Raw genomic sequence first — 18,012 nt, 5'->3', positions numbered from 1 at the left:
TGTGCTTCTTTTCAAACTGAACTGAAGGGGGAAAAAAGCTAATAGGAGGAGAGGGAATCAGGAAATCAGTATAATCGGAAATAACAGCAATACACGTTAGCCATCTACCCAAGTCAAAAATCATAATATGCGTCTGGTTATAAAACCTGAAATTAAGAAAAATTTCCATATCCATAATACATGACAAAAAGGTGAATTATTATTGTTGAGGCAAATGGATATTGAATGCAATACATCCCCAAAGAAAGTAATGCAAAATCATTCTCAGGGTTGAATAATACGAAATAGTAATTTTCTTAGTTTGTAAAGCTTTTCTATTTTTTTTTTGCTCATATTATTGATATTGCTTAAGAGGACAACAGTATTAAAGGGGAATTAATTTTACCAGAGGTTGTTTCAATAACCTACTCTACTGAACTGGACCAAACTGCCTCCAGCATGGCCTTGCCTGTATACATTACGGAGTATAAAGTTAGGGGCCAGATCTGAATTGTAATCAAGTAAAACTTTAGTCCAGAAATGCTACATTTGGACCTTATTTAGTATGTGAAGTTGCCAGTGTGTTTGTTGCTTATGGCTTGGTGTGGTTTTATGTTTTTGATGCTCGGTCCTGTATGTTGGTTGAATTTTGTGTAATTTTTTTATCAGCTTGGTCTGACTGAATCCCTGTGTTTGAGTAAGGTGCTAAGTACTCCTGAGAGGTGTTTCCCATCTGGAGCAGAAAAAGATGACATTATCCTGTAGAAAGTATGAAGAGAGCATCTCCTGTGCATTAATTCCAGGAAAAGCAAAACTTGAAGAATAAATCTGCATTGAAGAATTTAGCCCTAAAATATTCTTGGAAAAATAATTTGAAGTAGGATCTTAGTGAAGAGTGTTTGGAAATGGCTCAAGCCTTTGTACCTACTTCATTTGTTTGTTGGCATATGCGGTTTGTTTCCTTTAGGTTGTAGACCAACTTGAAAACAGACTATGTGCTTGAGAAGCACATATACTTGAATGTATATGTAATTGAAAGAACTGAATGTAATTGAAAGAATAAATACTTGAGAAGTATTTTATTAATTGACCAGAGGTAGTTGGTTTTTTTCTGTGACAGAGAGATTTGAACTGATGTTAATCTGGAGTGGTAGTGTAGAGGATGACTCAGTTGTCGTTTTGTTTAGGTGTGTCCTGTTTAGTCTACATGAAACAACTGTGATCAATTTTCTTTCAAAAAGTTACCACACAAGGCCCTTTGTTCTTAAGTGTTATTGTTTTTACAAATTGCTGCAACTTGCACTCACTGATGTGTTAACTAGTATATTTTACCTGAATAGTACCCAGGTTGAAAGAAAGGAATGTACCCAGACATTTTAAAAAAAAAATGAACCCGCTAAAAAAAAGTACCCCACTTCAATTGCTAGTTTTCAGAATTTAGCAAAACTCATCATTTTTCCAGTTGCTACTGTGAAATACCAGGATTCACATCTGGTACAGTATACAGCACCTTAGTAAAGAAACTATTGTTACAGAGCAGATAAGATGAAAAAAAGTCATTGGGTTTGATGAAAACCTGCATGAACAGTGGAGGAAAAAAGCCAAAGTTACCATAGTAACCACCAGTGCTTTAGACAGAAACTAAGTAAAAAGAGGAGAAATGTAACAGAAAATATGAGGGCCATTTCATAAAGCATTAAAAATAAAAATGAAATCTTAAGGCAAGTATGATTAATACTCAGCTTTTGTCACTTGGAAATCCCTGATTGTCTTTAAACTAAAAATATGAGGACCACTATTAATAAAAAAGTTTTAGTGTTGGAGTCTGTTGGACCCTGTTAAGGAGATACTTCTGTGAATTTGGTGAAAAATGGATGAAAGTTTTATAAGTTGGGTTTTTTCTTTTCTTTTTCCTTTTTTTTAAAATTTTATTCTCTGCAGACTGTTTTCTGAGTAACTGCAGTCTTAACCTGTGTGGTGGAATAGACTCTGAAAACACCTTTCATGGTATAAACACGACCAAAAGTCATCTTACTAAACATAGTTCCACAGCGGGGGTACTGTGAGTTCTTCGTGGGATGGTACCTTGAGTCAACTGACCACATAGCACACTCTTCAGTACAGGAGTGGCAAAGGCAGCTTTAAAATTCTTGACATCAGCGTTTCAAGAAAGAGCAGTGTTGGTTAAATTTAGGGGTGCAAGCTGCCCATACATGGCAAGTTTACGTAAAATAACCTCTATAGCCAGTTGCCTGTGTCCTTGTGTCTGAACCGATGTTCCAGTATCAGTGACCGATTTAAAGGCTGAGCTTTGATGCTTTTGGGTTTTTTTGCCGTCTTCGTCTTTCTGAGTGGAGGTACCATTCTGCAGTGATTTGATACTGGGTATGAAGTCTAGTGTTTTCCTATGTATCGCTTCACAGTTGTGCAGACTTAGATAGGCGATCATCAGATGTACGTGGGCTAAAATTGCAAGCATAATATCATTTCTACTTCCTATGCAGCTATTAAGTCTTAAATTTTACCTTAGTCCTCATGGAGCAAAATGGTCCATGTTGGAACTTAAGGCAAATAAGAAAATTATGAAAAATGCACTTTAATGTTCTGTCCTGAAAGAGTACTTTGAATGATTATTGAAACAATACAAAAGTTTGAGTACTCAGAGAAACAAAAAGCACTTTATCTTTTCTTTAAAATACAGTCCACCTCACTTGTCTTCTCTTCAAAGGACTATGTTAGTGTCTGCTTGGCTGTGGCACAGTTACCCTCTGATACTGTGTCCCTAGTTTCGGCCAGGGTAGAGTTAATTTTCTTCTCAGTAGCTGGTGCAGTGCTGTGTTTTGGATTTGGTATGAGAATAATGTTGATAACTCACTAGTGTTTTAGCTGTTGCTAAGTAGGGCTTACTCTAAATCAAGGACTTCTGAAGTTTGCCACGCTCTGCTGAAATAATGAATGTAGAAAAGAATTAAGGTCCCTACTCTGGAAACTTGAGGTAGAAGATCTAGAAGACCTTTGGTACTGATCTCGTTTTTTTAATTGCCCCATCTAAAAAACATTCTGTAGTGCCTCTTATAGCATGATTTCTGCTCCAGATTAAATTCAACAGATTCCTTACTAGAGTATATGAATTTTTGCTTAGGAATAGTTATGAGAAAAATGTATTCTGGATCATGTCAGTGTTTAAATACAAGTCCTAAATGGTGTGTTTAATCAATTCTTAGACAAGAATTATCAAGTTGGGTTTTGACCTGAGAAAAGAACTGTTCCAGTGGGCTGGACTTCACGTAGTACAGTTTTGTGCTGGGGCAGTGCGTTATAAACAGCCAGCTTGTGAGTGCAAACTGGAGTGTAAAGCCAGGAAGCGTTATGACAAAGGCAGTGTAGGTGCTTGTTCCTGCTGCAGTTGGACTTCATCAGGGGTAGCTGCTGCTCTCTGATGAGCCCTCCTTTCTGCACACAGCGGCCTTTGTGCTGTGCGCCTGCCTCTGCCAGAGGTTTGATCAGTTTTTTACAGTCCTGTAGAAATCTTCCAAATCTCAATGTGCAGCCTTTTTATCACGTAACACAACTTCTTACGACTCTGAAGATTATGAATGGTACGCTCTGACAAGGTACTGTTGACACGTACTTCAAATTAGAAACTCATTACACTGTGAAACAGTTTTCTGTGACGTCTCTGTTAAGTTCCTGCAGAATTAATACCAGCAAAGTAGGTATTGTTTTCTAGCATTCTATTTATGCTATGTTTTTATAGATTTGTGGAAACTTGGAAGTGTAGTGTTGTTAGTGGGTCATGCAGGCTTGAAGTATTAAGCATGTTGTGAGAAAATGTGGTCTGTCACTACTAATGCCACAAGGCAGGAACGTGACTGAGCCAGGACTATTCTGGTAGGTTAAACTAAACCCCACTAGGTGGTGCAAGCAAATAAATCACCTTGCAAAGTACTTCTCTCCAGATTAAATGTGGGGAAAGGCTGTCTCACTAAATTGAAATACAATCTTTGTTTTTTCATCTGTGATTATGTACAATAGTTATTAAAATTTAACATTTAACTCTTGTGTTAGACTGCACTTTCTGCATAGAAGAAAGAAGCGTGTTCTGGTTTTGGCTTAGGCTTGACTTGCATGCCTGCCTTTCTTATGGTGTAGGCTGGTGTCACAATGCAGAGGACTTCTACTGTGTTTTGCTGTGCTATCGGAAGTGGCTGCTGTGAAATACACTTCCTAGGGGCTTACAGAGGCATTTTCAGACTTAGCATCTGCTTGGAGAATTCTCTGTCAGGGTTTCTCTTGTTGCGGTTTATCCTCTGCCAGTTTCACTTTGAGTTTGTTTATTTTTACAGCAGTATTGTGTACATAGGACTCAAACTATGTGTTTCCGAGGAACAGATTTTAAATAGGAAGTTACAATAGTGTACTGTCAATTTACTGTCCTGATAGAAGTGGAGTGAATAAGGTTCTGGTAGAAAATATATTTTTTAAATATAATGTATGTGGTTTGTCTGTAAGGGTTAATGTGGTATGTCTAATAGATCAGTGGTTCTATTATGTTTTGTTTAAAAAGCCAAGCAAACAAACCAGAAAACCACAAAACAAACCCCCAAACCTGGAAAAACTCCTTCCTTGTACTCCTGCAGGAGATTATATTATAAACATTGTCAGTTTATGTTGCATTTGCTATACCATTGTCTTGAATTCAGACTATATAATCTCAGCAGCTGAATTTATAATTGTTATTGTTGTTCCCCCCCAAAAAGACCTCTTGTGTAATGGTGGTTTTACTAAGTTGCACTGACTGATAGTTGGTCAACATCTGTTTATAGCCTTGAGATAAGTAGCAAAAGTATTTGAATAAGGAACAAACCCACATTCTTGAGATAAGCAGAAATTCCTGGGGTCTTCCACTGACAGAGAGCCATCAGCAGTGTCGTTTTCTTGTCATAAATCGTATTTTACCAGGTTTTGTATGGCTTCCCAGCAGACCCCAGACTGCCAACTCTTCTGAGAAGGCAGTGGCACCAAGGTTCTGCTGTGATACTGAGGAAACACCTGCCTGTGCTGAAGGGTGAGTGCTGCAGTGAAAATGTTGTTGGCTGCATAGCAGTCGGCCTGAGATAGCAGATGTTCTTCTTGGTGCTGTGTTCCCCACCGTATCTGTCTTTCAGGCCTTTCTATCTCAATGAATATAGTGCATCAGTAAATACTATATTATCACGTTTCAGTCCAGGACTCTGTAATAAGACAATAACTGCAGCCACTAGCAGCTCTGTAGTGACTTTACAGTGCAGTATATTCAGTGAAATGGAAATTTTTCATTTCAAAGTGACATATATTCATCAGTGGGGATGAGTGTGTTTGCATCCATCCTAGTCTCGATAAATGCAGCAGAAGCAGATTTTTGGATTTTGGGGGTTTTTTTTGTAGGAAATAAGGCAGGGAGACATTAAAGTATAAAAAGCCTGTGCCATGAAATTTCAATTGTCTAGCAGCCATAAAGAATACATATACTAGCCACAAATAGTCAACACATACTCTGAGTTTTACAGTAAGATTTTGTTAAAGTGTATAGCCTCTATAGGGTAGGCATAGAAATACTGTTGCAGAGGTATTAGACTTAAAAAGTAGAAATAAAATATTTTTTTCTTGGTTCCCTTGGGTAGAAGACCAGCATACTCAATTGCCATCATAAACTTTTGATTATCATTAACTGCAAAACCAGAGTGGAATTATATGATGATGCAAGTAGAAGGGCTTCATCATATGTATATTAAAATGCTTCGATATTCCTGATGAAAAAAAATCAGTGCCTATTGTTTTGGTTACTTATATTGCAATAGGGTGTGGGAGTCCCACTCATAATTGAGGATCCACTGTAGGTAAGCAAGGAACGTATATGAGAAAGATACATACCTGCTACCATGGTGCTTACATTCAAAGTACTCTGACAGTTTTGGTGACAGATCCGTTGAACAGTCAGGAAAGTATGAGAGAATACAGATGATTTACAAATCAAGTTTGTGTCCCACAAAACGTTTAAAATATGAAGTCAAAAGGTACAGGACAGAATGCAAACTCTTTACTAGACTTCATATATTGAATAAAATGTAGCATGCAGAATTTTGTAGAAGGATGTCTTTCAGCTATTGCTTGTGTTTGTGCTTCCCTCACTTTGGATTTTTTTTCTTGAGTATATTACTGTGCAATTAGAACTGTTCAGTTGTTTCTGTGTTAGTTATTCCATGTGCAGGTGGCCTCATTATCTGTACTAAATGAACCAAGGAACTTTGGCTTCTTTTCTTTGTTTTGTAAGTGCCTTTTATATTGTATGTGTATGCACATACACAGACACATATGTATTTTATATATAGGATTGTGAATGACCTTAGCAGCATTGGAGATTTTCTTCTTTTTATATGAGGTGTATTGACAGCCTGAAGTTCTAAAAGCTGAGTGACAGATCGACATTGTGATGTTTTCTGCTTTACACGGTCTCTTGCTGGTAGTATCTACTGATAATGATACTTAACGTTCAGAGTAACTGATAGAATGTTCTGTAGAAGGTAAACATTTGCAGGGAATTACTTAAATAATGGAAGAACCTACCACTGGAATGACATAAAGGCGGAGATTAGGTTAATAATACTAGAACATCAATTTTAGTTAAAACTGCAAATCACTTTTATGTAAACCCTTACATCTGTTAAAAAAGAAGAACCAAACCCACAACAAAAAAACATGAATAATCCTCTGAAAAGAGTGTGAAGTGGATTTTTTCTGTCTTTTGTTTTTGAAAGTAAAAACAAATCAACCCATTTAATGTATATACTCTGCTGCAAGACAGTCTTAAGAAGTCATGGTCAACATAAGTTTGGGCATGTTATGACTGAATACTGAAGGTTTAATTTTAGAAGTTAGTCCCATTTTCAAAGATAGTTATTTAATACTAGTCTTCATTAGACATTTTTGTTATCATAATAATTCTCCTAACTCATAAATTAGTTTTACTGTGGGCAAAGTCCAACCTAAATAGGTGTTCTTGAAAAAGGCACTTATTAATATTTTAGGAACTTAATATTTCATAGAAGTAGCTTTTGCTTTATTACATTGTAAAGAAGATTTCTGATGGCTTAAACATTGCTTAGCATTTATGTTGAGGATTAAGATGTTGCAGAATTCATATCAGTATAGTATGGAAATACACTGAAACTTCTGTAAAACAGCTTTTTTCGTATTAAATGATTTTATCTCTTCATTCTTGCAGTAAGACAAATAAAACACTGCAGAGAATTTAATGTAACTGAGAAGGAAAGATGGGAGAGGGACATGCCTGTAGCCCTCGGAACTGCTTCCGTTCTTGCTTGAGCCTTGTCCCTTGGAGACTGCAGAGAGAAAGGGAGCTGATAGCTTCTTCAATCTACTGCATCTGTCCCTTCCCAGCAAGGAGGGGGTGAGGTAATCAGAAATCTGGATTTGGCAGGTGTCCGAGATGCTGGATTTCATGTCAAGTATTTGGATTAGAAATCATCGTGGAACATTGGAGAACTGGCTTGTCCAGCCTACTGTTTGGCTTTGCAACCAGGAATCTCAGATCCAGGCATGTTTCTTGTAGAGGTATAGCTGGTTTATGCTGGAACTGCTAAAGCATCCAATTGAGTGGAAGGAGATAGTTTGCCTTTCTGTCCCACAGACTCATACTGTGGCTTACCTGGCTAAGCAGGGGAATTCTCAGTTTTGTAGGCTTGCTAGGATATTGGCAAGTGGTGTGCCGTGTACTTGATGCAGGAAAAGTATGACTTCCTGCTGTTGCTTTTGTTCCTGGGAACAGACCACTAAAATCATTCAGGCTTAAAGGCTATAAAATTTGTAAAGTCACTGAACTTCATATAGGACACTCTGGTTAATATGCAGTGGTCTGCAGTGGACAGGACATGAGTCTTTTCTAGTCCTAATGCTATGAAATAAGTGAGGACCCATAAAAAACCAATTTGAAGAAAAAGGGTGACTGCTTTACAGGGTCAAACATTAATAGAGTCATTGTTCAACATCAGCAGACTCGGTAACCTGCAGTACCTTGACCTCAGAGAATATTATCTAGCTAAGTGTTTGTATTTGAACTTGAGGTTTCATCTGCCATTATCAAGAACAGAACCAGAATCCTGACCTAAAAAGTGCACAAAGTCATCTCATCTCTAAATAACAGAAAATCATGGTCCAGAGGATAAGACTGATGAAACACTTAAGAGCTGCATACATGCTGTGCGGCTTTCTGTCAGGAAAAGACCTCCTCATATGTTTAGTAATATATTACCTAGGTACATGTGTTGACAGGAGATCTAAAGCATTTACTGCTAGCTGATTGAAATGCTGCTCATTTTGTCTGCTGTGGCCACTCTTTGGACTGTTGGAGTCGGCTACGGAGAGGAACAGTACTGTGAAAGAAGGGAAGACAGTTGGTTAAGTTTTGTAGTATTGTGTTTTGCAATTCTTGGTGTATCTTGGTTGTCTGCTTTATGGAAGTTTGTTACTGATCATGTTGTATCCAAAAACTTCAAAAACAACATCTAGTGTTCAGGGGAACTGCACAGTAAACCATTTCTCAAAATCCCAGAACTGTAGTTATTATTATTAATTTTCTAAGTGCCCAGTGTATAGCATGTTTCTTCCAAGAAAACCTGGGTCTGTTATTGGTACCAGTATGTGCTCTTTTGTACACTTGTGGAAAGAAGTTCAATGGATGTCTTTTCTTCTTATTTCTATCGGTAGGGGCAGGAAGCTGAGAGGCTGTTCAGCAGCCCTTGCTGTAAAGGATCTGGAGGCGGTGGTGGGCACTATGTTCAATGTGAGCCAACAGGGAGTGCCATCGTCATCACTAAGGCAAGCTGCCTACAGAGCTACATGAGGGGGAGTAGGATTAGCAGGTTAACAGTATTGCTCGTTATTTCTCTTTGATGCTAGCGAAGTCCCACCTGAAATGGGACTTGTGGCCTTCCCCTTCAAGGAGGGAGCTGACACAGTGGAGAGAGATTGACAAGGTGGTTGGGGCGTAGAGCACACAACCTGTGAGAGGTGATGGAGAGATCTGGGTTTGCTTAGCCTTGAAAAGGTGGGAAATGTAATAGCAGGCTGCAACTTTACAGTTACACAGATAGTTAAACTCCTTTAGTAACAAGGGCATTGTCTGTAGGTTGTGGTTGGGAGGTTCAGGCTGTACATCAGGAGGAATATTTTTGCAAAGAGGGTAAAGTAGCACTAGAGCGTGTTACACAGAGAGGTTGTGGAGATTTTGGAGACTGAACTAGGCAAAGCCATGGCTGACCTGATCTGGCATTGGGAGGATGAACCTGATGATCTCTGAAAGTCCCTTTGAAACAACATTTCTGTGATCCTGTGTAGTTAAATACGTTGATTAATTAAAGTGGCAGAAAAGTAAAGTAGGAAGCTTGAAATGGAGGGGGTCATGTAGAAGTTCTGAGGATGGAGTTGGGCAGAACATGTTGCCAGTGCTGCTTGGACAGATTCTTGTAGTGAACTAAGCAGTCTCGTGAGAAATTATAGCTGGATGGTACATTACATGACTCATGAACTGAAAAAATAGAAATATGTACTGTAGGTGTAAAAATACTGGGACTTAAAATGTGTGTATTGCAGGGTTTTTAGAAGGTGCTTGTTGAAAAGTGTAACAATATAAACAAATGCAGATACATTGTTTCATTTCAACATAAGCAGGAAGGAGCAGTGGTAATAAACAAAACATGAACTTTGCTATAAAGACTAATTGTGGTCTCTAAATAATGGAACTGCTATCCTGGCACATTCCCATGTTAATTCTGCTTTTTAAAATGTCTTCCTGCTGATTTTTCTGACTTTCTGTGCACTGGCAGGTGGTGTTGAATTAGTCTAAGTAAAGATTAGGCACTGCTGGTAAAATTTCAGTTATGAAAAATGAACAAGCTTGTCTTATCCAGCTGAAAGTATAGTTCTGACATGTCCTGGTAGTAATATTTGAACTGATGTGTGATGTGGTGGCAGGGGAGAGTTTGCTTTTATTTTCTTTGAAATTTCTGTGAAATGCAGTCACAGGTTTCCAAACTACTAGTCATAGAGTAGTAATAATCTGTAGGGTTTTTTTTAAACACTTGTAAACGTTTTCCCTTGCAATTAGGAAGGTCTGGGGCCAAGGGGGAAATCTTTCAGCATCAGTTACTAGACACAGCACATATGCACTTCAAATGAGATTGAATGTTTGCTCAGCGAGGTGAGCGATGTTCTTTTCTGACTGGTTTGGACCATCAGTGCACCGATATTGCTGGGCTTCTGGTTTTGGCTGGGGTAGAGTTAATTTTCTTCTTAGTAGCTGAGACAGTGCTGTGTTTTGGGTTTATTATGAGAATAATGTTGATAACACACTGATGTTTTAGCTGTTGCTAAGTAGGGCTTACTTTAAATCAAGGATTTCTGAAGTTTGCCGTGCTCTGCCAGTGAGCAGGCAGCACAAGAAGCTGGGAGGGAGCAGAGCCAGGACAGCTGACCTGAACTAGCCGAAGGGATATTCTATACCATAGAAGATCATGCTCAATATATAAACTGGGGGGAGTTGGCCGGGAGAGACTGCTGCTTGGGGACTGGCTGGCCATCAGTTGGTGGTGAGCAGTTGTACTGTGTATCACTTCCCCATCCCACCCTCTTGGATTTTTATTCCTCTCTCTCCCTCACCTCTTCATTACAATTATTGTTGTTGCTGTTATTATTTTTACTTTATTTCACTTATTAAACTGTTTTTATCTCAACCCAAAGGTTTTACCTTTTTCCAACTCTCCTCCCTGTCCCACCAGGGACTGGGGGCAAGCAAGCAAGCAAGCAGCTGTGTGGTATTTAGTTGCTGGCTGGGGTTAAACCACAGCAATAAACATGCCCCAAGTTTGGGAAATTTGATGGAGACACTTCCCCTCCCCCCCCGGCTCTGCCTGCTGTGAGAATGAATTAACATTAAGCAATGAGTACCAACTTAGCTGTAGACTCAAATGGTGATTTTCAGTGATAGAGGAGAGACTTAGCTGGTCTTTTTATCTCAAATTTTTGATTAGCATTTTGTGCTTCAGCAACATCATCATGTTGAAGCTTAAATTAATTCAAAAGAGGTTTTCTAATTTACCTAGAATGTGGAATATTTGAGATAACAAAATGAAGCCCTACAGGTCATGTGTTTTCCAGTAGCAGCAAAGTCAGTTCTGCTTACTTAAGCTAATATTCTTTTTAATTCCTTTCCTGTGTCTTGCCTGAGTGTAAAAATAGGAGCAGGAAGAACAGAGAGTCCCTTCAGCGATTAAACATATTTTGACAAAAGTCATTGGCTTGAAAAGAACAGAGAGACAATATTGGTTAAAACACTGTAGACTTCTATTACCTCTTTTTAGGATCTTGGCATGGCTAAGAATATGTGGCTTGACAAAGGTTAATCACCTGGAATTTTTTAGATAAGAAATTATGTGTGGATCACAGAAAGGCAGAGGAAACACTTGTTACAGTCTGGTTTTATCCAGTTTGAAGCAACAGATTTTAGCTCAATGTGTCTGGCAGAGTCTGGGAACATCAGCAGACCCATTTATGATCAGGTCTAACAGAAATCACTGTGCATTCAGAGACTTAAGATATTTCTTTAAACTCTTAAGAATAAATCTGTACAACTAGTTTGGGTCAAAATCCATCACAATTATTTGAAAATAAATGCAGATTACAGAAAGTATTTTGCATTTCTAAACCATAAGATGCTTTGCTGTTTTATTCTACAGGACTGTTTCTCTGTAAAGACCAGCACACTGAAGTAATACTTTTTTTCTTTTCAATGCATGTCAGTAGCTTCCTTCTTCAGGTAATTATAAATCTGATTGTGTCTAACACTGATTTAGGTTTTCATTGCATCAAAGATAATTTTTGCCTTCAATTTATTTTTTTCTTTATCTTCATATTGTATTGTTCATTTTTGTACAATCTTCTTTTTAAGCCATCTTTGATAGTATGCCGCCTGCTGTATTATGCTCTCCAAGCATCATGAAGCAGAGGCCACAGCTTTTGTGGACCAAAGAATCTTGGTGTGCTTAGCTGTATTTGTGAAATGCCTGTGTGTTTCTACTGTAGACATAACTCCCTCCTCATCTTTGAACATGCACTAATCGCTTACCCATTCAAAGACATGACTTCCAGACTCCACAGCAATGAACTGCAAAAGATGCACATTAGTGTTCTGCTAGACAGTCCTGCAAGGTCTCCCAAGGTAAGCTGCCAGCTGTCCAGCTTACCAAAGCTCAGTACTGTGGTACTGAGTGAAGTTGTTTGCATTATTAGGTATAACAGGGTTTTAGAGGGGGGCATCCACACTCATCTGAGCAAAGGTTGCAGCAACAAAGTGTATGCTGAATGGCTTCTTAAGTAGCCAAAAGACTTGTTTTGATCCTTAGAAGAAACTGATGCCATGAAAGAGATGTGAGGAAGTTCCCTGGAATGATTATGCTCTCGAGTGTTTGCTTCTTTTCTTTGTGACTATCCACTTGGTAAACATGCTTATAGGCAAATCTTGCATGCCCTTAAAATACAAGAAAAGGATTGATTAGCATGCTTTTTGGAGAAGAGCAGAGTTAACCATGATCTCATCTGTTTCAAGCACTGGTGTTTTCCACATACATTAGTGTTTCTGTTGTTTAAACATACTCTGGTCTTAAATATGTGTGAAGGTAGGATTTAGATGATAGATCAAGTACCTGGCATTAATCCAAGGTCTAATTCTAAATCTTCTGTAGTATGGATATGGTAGATAAATTTCTCAATGGCCAATTTTAAAAACTGTTCACTCAAACCTGATATAGCCCATTCAGCCTCTCCTTAATAGGAAACCTAATAACTTTTTCTGATGTGGTGCATAAAGTTCTGGTATTTTGTTTTCTCTTTATTGCCAGATGCAAGCATGTTCATGTATTTACAGTCAATAAAATTATCAGTGCTATACACAGATTTAGATTATAATTTCAACCTTTCTGTCTGGGGTGTCTGAGTTAGGCCACTGCTGTGTTTTTGCATCCTTTGGTCACATACTGACTGTGATCAGTTGCAGTATTTCTGCTTTCAAGCCACTTCTAAGAAGTAGGACGCTCTGTTTGTTCATACTTTTTCATTCATACTATGTAGAATTTGTGTCAAACTAGGCTGCACTTTAGGAGCAGTGTGAGTCATGTACATCCACAGGATATACAGAAGGTAATCCCCAAACCCCTTTTTCCATAATGCATTTTTGTCTCTGATACCCTGTTCACGCTCTTTGTTTTTGTGTAAATTCCAAGAGAGGTGGTTATGTATTAGGATTTATCATCAAGGACCAGTAGTTTCAAAGAGGTGTGGTATTACCTGTGCATGAAAGAATGTGACCTGTCCAAACCATCAAATCTAGAGACTCTGTAGGAAGAAAGAAGTATTTGCCTTAGTCCTGTTGCCACATATGATTACTGAATGTTTGTATTTGCCCAGAGTGCCAGGTTTTATGGCTTGTCCTGTTATCTAGACTTTTCTCTTTCTTGAAGTGTCTTTAACAGCCCGTTTCTGCCATGAGCAAACCAGTTAGTGATCACGTGTTGGTATTTTTTCCCCTGTATTTTTGTAATACTTGCATGAGATAAAATACGTCTCTGCCCTAGAGCCACTGCAGCTATTCTGTGTAGCAGACTGTAGGCTAGATTAGCACTTGTGGCAAAATGTGCCACCTATTGATGCTAGGGATTTATTTTTCTTTAGCACACGTTGATTCTCTCAGAATTTTTCCCATAAGAGCGAACATGCAAATATAAAGAATAAATAAGATTTTTCACTAAATATCTTGACACATTTTACTGGATTTAGATTTCACTTTCCACAGTTTCTGTTTCATGCTTACTTTCCATCATCTAAGAGCAATCACAGTGGCAGTATAAAAATAACTTCTAAATTGAATTTTTCAAGATCCTCCTCTTCTATCTCTTACTGCTTCCCACTTCTCTTCTGATTTTATGTTTCCTTCTAGTTTTCTCCCTGAAAATCAAGATCTCCTGACGTTTTACGTTACCAGCTGTCAGGCGTGGTGCCATATATGCTGATATGCCACTGTGTTAGCTTGCTTTGGCACTGTTGGCAGCACTCTGCTATCATGCTCAATTGAGACAGAAAGGACCATTTCTTACTGGAAGATTAATTGATGAAAAATGACTTTTTTGTAATAAATAGGATTGTTTTGAAAGAAATTAAATATACAAAGGATTTTGTGTTACAACAAATTAGCCCTTAATTTTATAAAGGTTTAAGTGTCAAATATAAATGAACTAAACAGTGAGACCAACTAATTTTGTGAAATTACAGCCTCAAATTGCCACACATGATTTGAGCACAAATTCGATCAATTGAGAATTTTTTAAAATTGCTTCCCCCCCCCCCCCCCCCCCCGACATCACTGGTTTTGAACAAAAGTGAATGACAGCTCAGGCATCTGTAAACTATCTCTGGAAGGCGAGTAGTAACCAAATTACTTGCATCCCTCTGTGAAAAGGAGGGGCAAAGTCAGGATGATTGTAATGGAGTCTTTTTCCTGACCCGTTCTCTTCTTCCACCCTGGAAAAGAGGAGGAAGCAGAACATCTTCTGTGCTGACCTATGGAGCCTTCATAGTAAAACAGTTCTCTTCAGAAGAATTTATATTGCTTATATCTGTTAAAATGAGTACTGAAAGTGGTATGCCTAACTGATGTATCATACTGGTAGAACTTAGCATGCTGGACATTTTGAAGCATTTTGCAAACTGACTGTATATAAGTACTTGAAAACTGAGGCCTGGAAGACACTCTGTCATGGAGTTCAATTTCTGACATCGGTATCATCACTTGATAGGAAAATGAGAAAGATAAATCAGCAAAAAGTGTGGATTTCTCATGGAAGTTTTACTTCTATTTGATTAAAATACAACATAACTTCTCAGGGTAATTCTGTTTTTTTTAGCTAAAAAGACTCACTAGTATTAGATACTTTTAATTTTCCAATGTATAAATAGCTATGAACAGCTAATAGAAAAACAGTTCAGATAAGACTCTTGGTCAGAACCGTGAGTAGCAGATGAGACTAACCCTAGGAAAATGGGTTGAAATACTCTGAGAGCTGATCAGAGAAAGAGTTGGGAACAAAGCATTTAGAAAAAACTTTGTGAAGCCATATGTATGCTTAGGAATTCAGGCAAAAAAAAAAAAAATGATCAAAGTCAGTAAGGCCATTGCAGTATCATGATTATGAAGACTATGCTATTATTGTCAAATTTGCAGAGGTACTGTGAGTTATTCTTGCTCTTTATTTAGAAAACTTAAATGTACAAAGTTTATTGATACACTTTTATTACACCTGCTGGCTCAAGTTTATGACTTGCTCCAGGTAAAGCGTACAGTTGGGCAACACTTCATGCATCTTTTTTGTCAAGAGTTTTGAGTTTCCATGCTTTAATTTTTGTAGTTTGATATAAAAGACTGAGATACGTGCTCATCCAGTTGAGGAGGTTTATATGCAGGAGAGAAGAATCAAAACTCTCTTTTGTAGACTTTGTTCATAGCACTGAAGCAAAAGTTTTGAGAGAACAGTTTTGAACTCTTAATTTAAAATACCTGTGTGTGCATGTATGCATATTGTGGTGTGTATATATATGTTGACATGTGTATGTATATATATTATAATGTGCAGCTATGTATTCTATAACTTATAATTTATATACAAAATGTAGTGTAGTTCAGTGGACTTGATTTTTTTTTCGGAAAGTAAATTAGAAAAAACTAAAAAAATCTTTCTTGATGTTGAAAGGCTCCTGTCAGCCTAATTTCAATTTAAATCTAATCAGTTTAACATACATGTTTATTCTGTTTTCGCCTTCTTATTCTTTTAGTAAACGTTCCTAAGGCTCAAAATTATTTTGATAATTTTTCTTACCTTTTTTTAATTGTTTGATATTTGGAAAGGTCTTTTTTCTGCAATCGACAAGGAGAGTGTTTGGGTATGCAAGGGAATGCTGATGCTGTCTAGACAGAAAACATTTTCAAATATGCACAGTCCTTGATAGAACAGACAAGCCTTTTTTTTTTCTTTTTTTTTTTTTCCCTCTTCTGCAAACTTTCAGTTTATAATAATTGTAGCTGTTACTTGCAGCTTCGAGTATTTAATTTTGGGATTTGAGATACTGGGTGGTTGGGTTTTTTTAAAGATTTGCAGCATCCCTGTGAAGAGATAAGTGTTCAAGATACTGATGAGTATTTTGTTCTGTGTACAGTGGTTTCATATCTAGAACTACGGCTAAGAAACCCCTTTACATAGGTGGTATCCATAAATCAAGGTGTTGTGTCAGCTAACAGGCTCCCAGAAGAGCAGAAGCCATCCCAGATTCACACAGACCGTGGCTAGCTATACAGGGTATGTTTGCCAGTCAGGACCCCGCAAATGGTAGAAAGCAGAAAGGAAACGAGTGGAAAGGTTCCTTCTGCACACTGTGGTGGAGTTGCTGAGCCCACCCTAAGCTCTAATGGTTGCATTGGACTATAATGGCAGTCTATTTCATGTTTTAAGTACAAATTCGTCATTGCCATAATGGTCCAAAACCTCTAAAAATCATATAAGTAAATGAGCTTTTCCAGTATACCAGCTTCAGTAATTAAGAGCTTGCTGACTTAATTTTTCTTAAGTATGTTAAACAGTTCTAGATGGGCTGTCACTGTGGTCTTTTGAAGTACTGCCATGTTTCTTTCATTCTCTGCTTTTAGATTTCTTATACAGTAAGATTTTCATTACTTCCTCATACTCTGTTCGTTACAAATTTCTGGGTATTCAGGCTCTTATTTGGAGATTAAAAGCATTTCAAACTGCAACAAATTCAGAAATGGAGAAGGGAAGAGATGTGCATTTATTGTCGTCTCCCTTACGACAGCCTGTTGACTCCCAGTGCAGTGACTGAGCATGTAGTTTTTGGCTGTTACCTGACAGTCGGTCTGCAGGTAAATTAACCCAGCAAGCATTAATCATTTTTTACTAGAATGGGTATAAGGTAGTGATTTGAACCTGGAAAATAATGTCTTGGACACAGTTTTTATCTAAAGTTATTCTGCTTTAACTTTAGAGAAAGGCCTTGTTTTTGTAGGGGCTTCCCCCCGCCCCTTCTTGTCTTGTCATATTACTCAAATTCCTATATTCAGAACTCTTCAAAAAGACTGAGGAATGGCTGATGGAACCTTGAATGATACTTTGAAAATGTAGCACATGCTGTGCAGTTCCAGTAGATGAAAGCACTATGGTTGAAGGGTTTAAAACATGCTTTCATATTAATTTACTATCATTTAAATATCCTTTTAAGAGACTGCTTATGGATTCTGATATGGATTCAGTTGCAACTACAGTTTATTCAAAGTTTAAAGGGATGTGATGCATTTTCTTTGTGAAGTATTCTCTTTTTGTTCACACTAGTTCTTTGGCTTTTTTGAAACCAGTAGTACACACCACTGTGCTGGCAAATGCACAAATGTTTGTGATGTTGAACTTCTACCGCAGCTAACACTGATCTGCACTTGCAGCAAAAATGGGAAATGCTGAATAATACCTCTTGGCCTTTTGCAATGGTCATATTTGAATTATGTTGGCAGGATTTAGTAAAGAAGCTTGTATTGTTAGCAGCGCTGAACCTGCTCTGTAAATGCATAAGACTTCTTTTCCGTGGGGATTTCAATCCAGCTTTCACCAGCACTTTGTTTGCCTGAAACTAAATTTAAAGGTTTTCTTAGGTTTCTGCTGCTAAATTTGTGTTTTGGTCGAGGAAGAAAATTCACAACGTTACACTGATTTCTGTTTTCTATGAATTTACTCTGTCAGTCAACTTTGTAAGAAATATATTCAATTAAAGTCTTAAAATGCACTTTTTCTTCATCTTAAGCAAAATAACCTCCTAGATATGATACTTTTAAAAGTAACGTACCTGAAACTTACATTCCAGCAATTTAAC

At 37.8% G+C, this 18,012-nt stretch overlaps 1 protein-coding gene across 1 annotated transcript in view; it reads left to right on the top strand.

Moving 5' to 3' along the window:
- PIGK (phosphatidylinositol glycan anchor biosynthesis class K) overlaps window positions 1-18,012 on the top strand; it is a 68,889-nt gene that overhangs the window by 27,235 nt on the left and 23,642 nt on the right. The window lies entirely within an intron of this gene.

This window comes from Falco rusticolus, chromosome 11, assembly GCF_015220075.1.
Source record: "Falco rusticolus isolate bFalRus1 chromosome 11, bFalRus1.pri, whole genome shotgun sequence".
NCBI lineage: Eukaryota > Metazoa > Chordata > Aves > Falconiformes > Falconidae > Falco > Falco rusticolus.
Note: the sequence above shows the minus strand (reverse complement) of the source record. Positions and strands in the feature narration are given on the sequence as shown.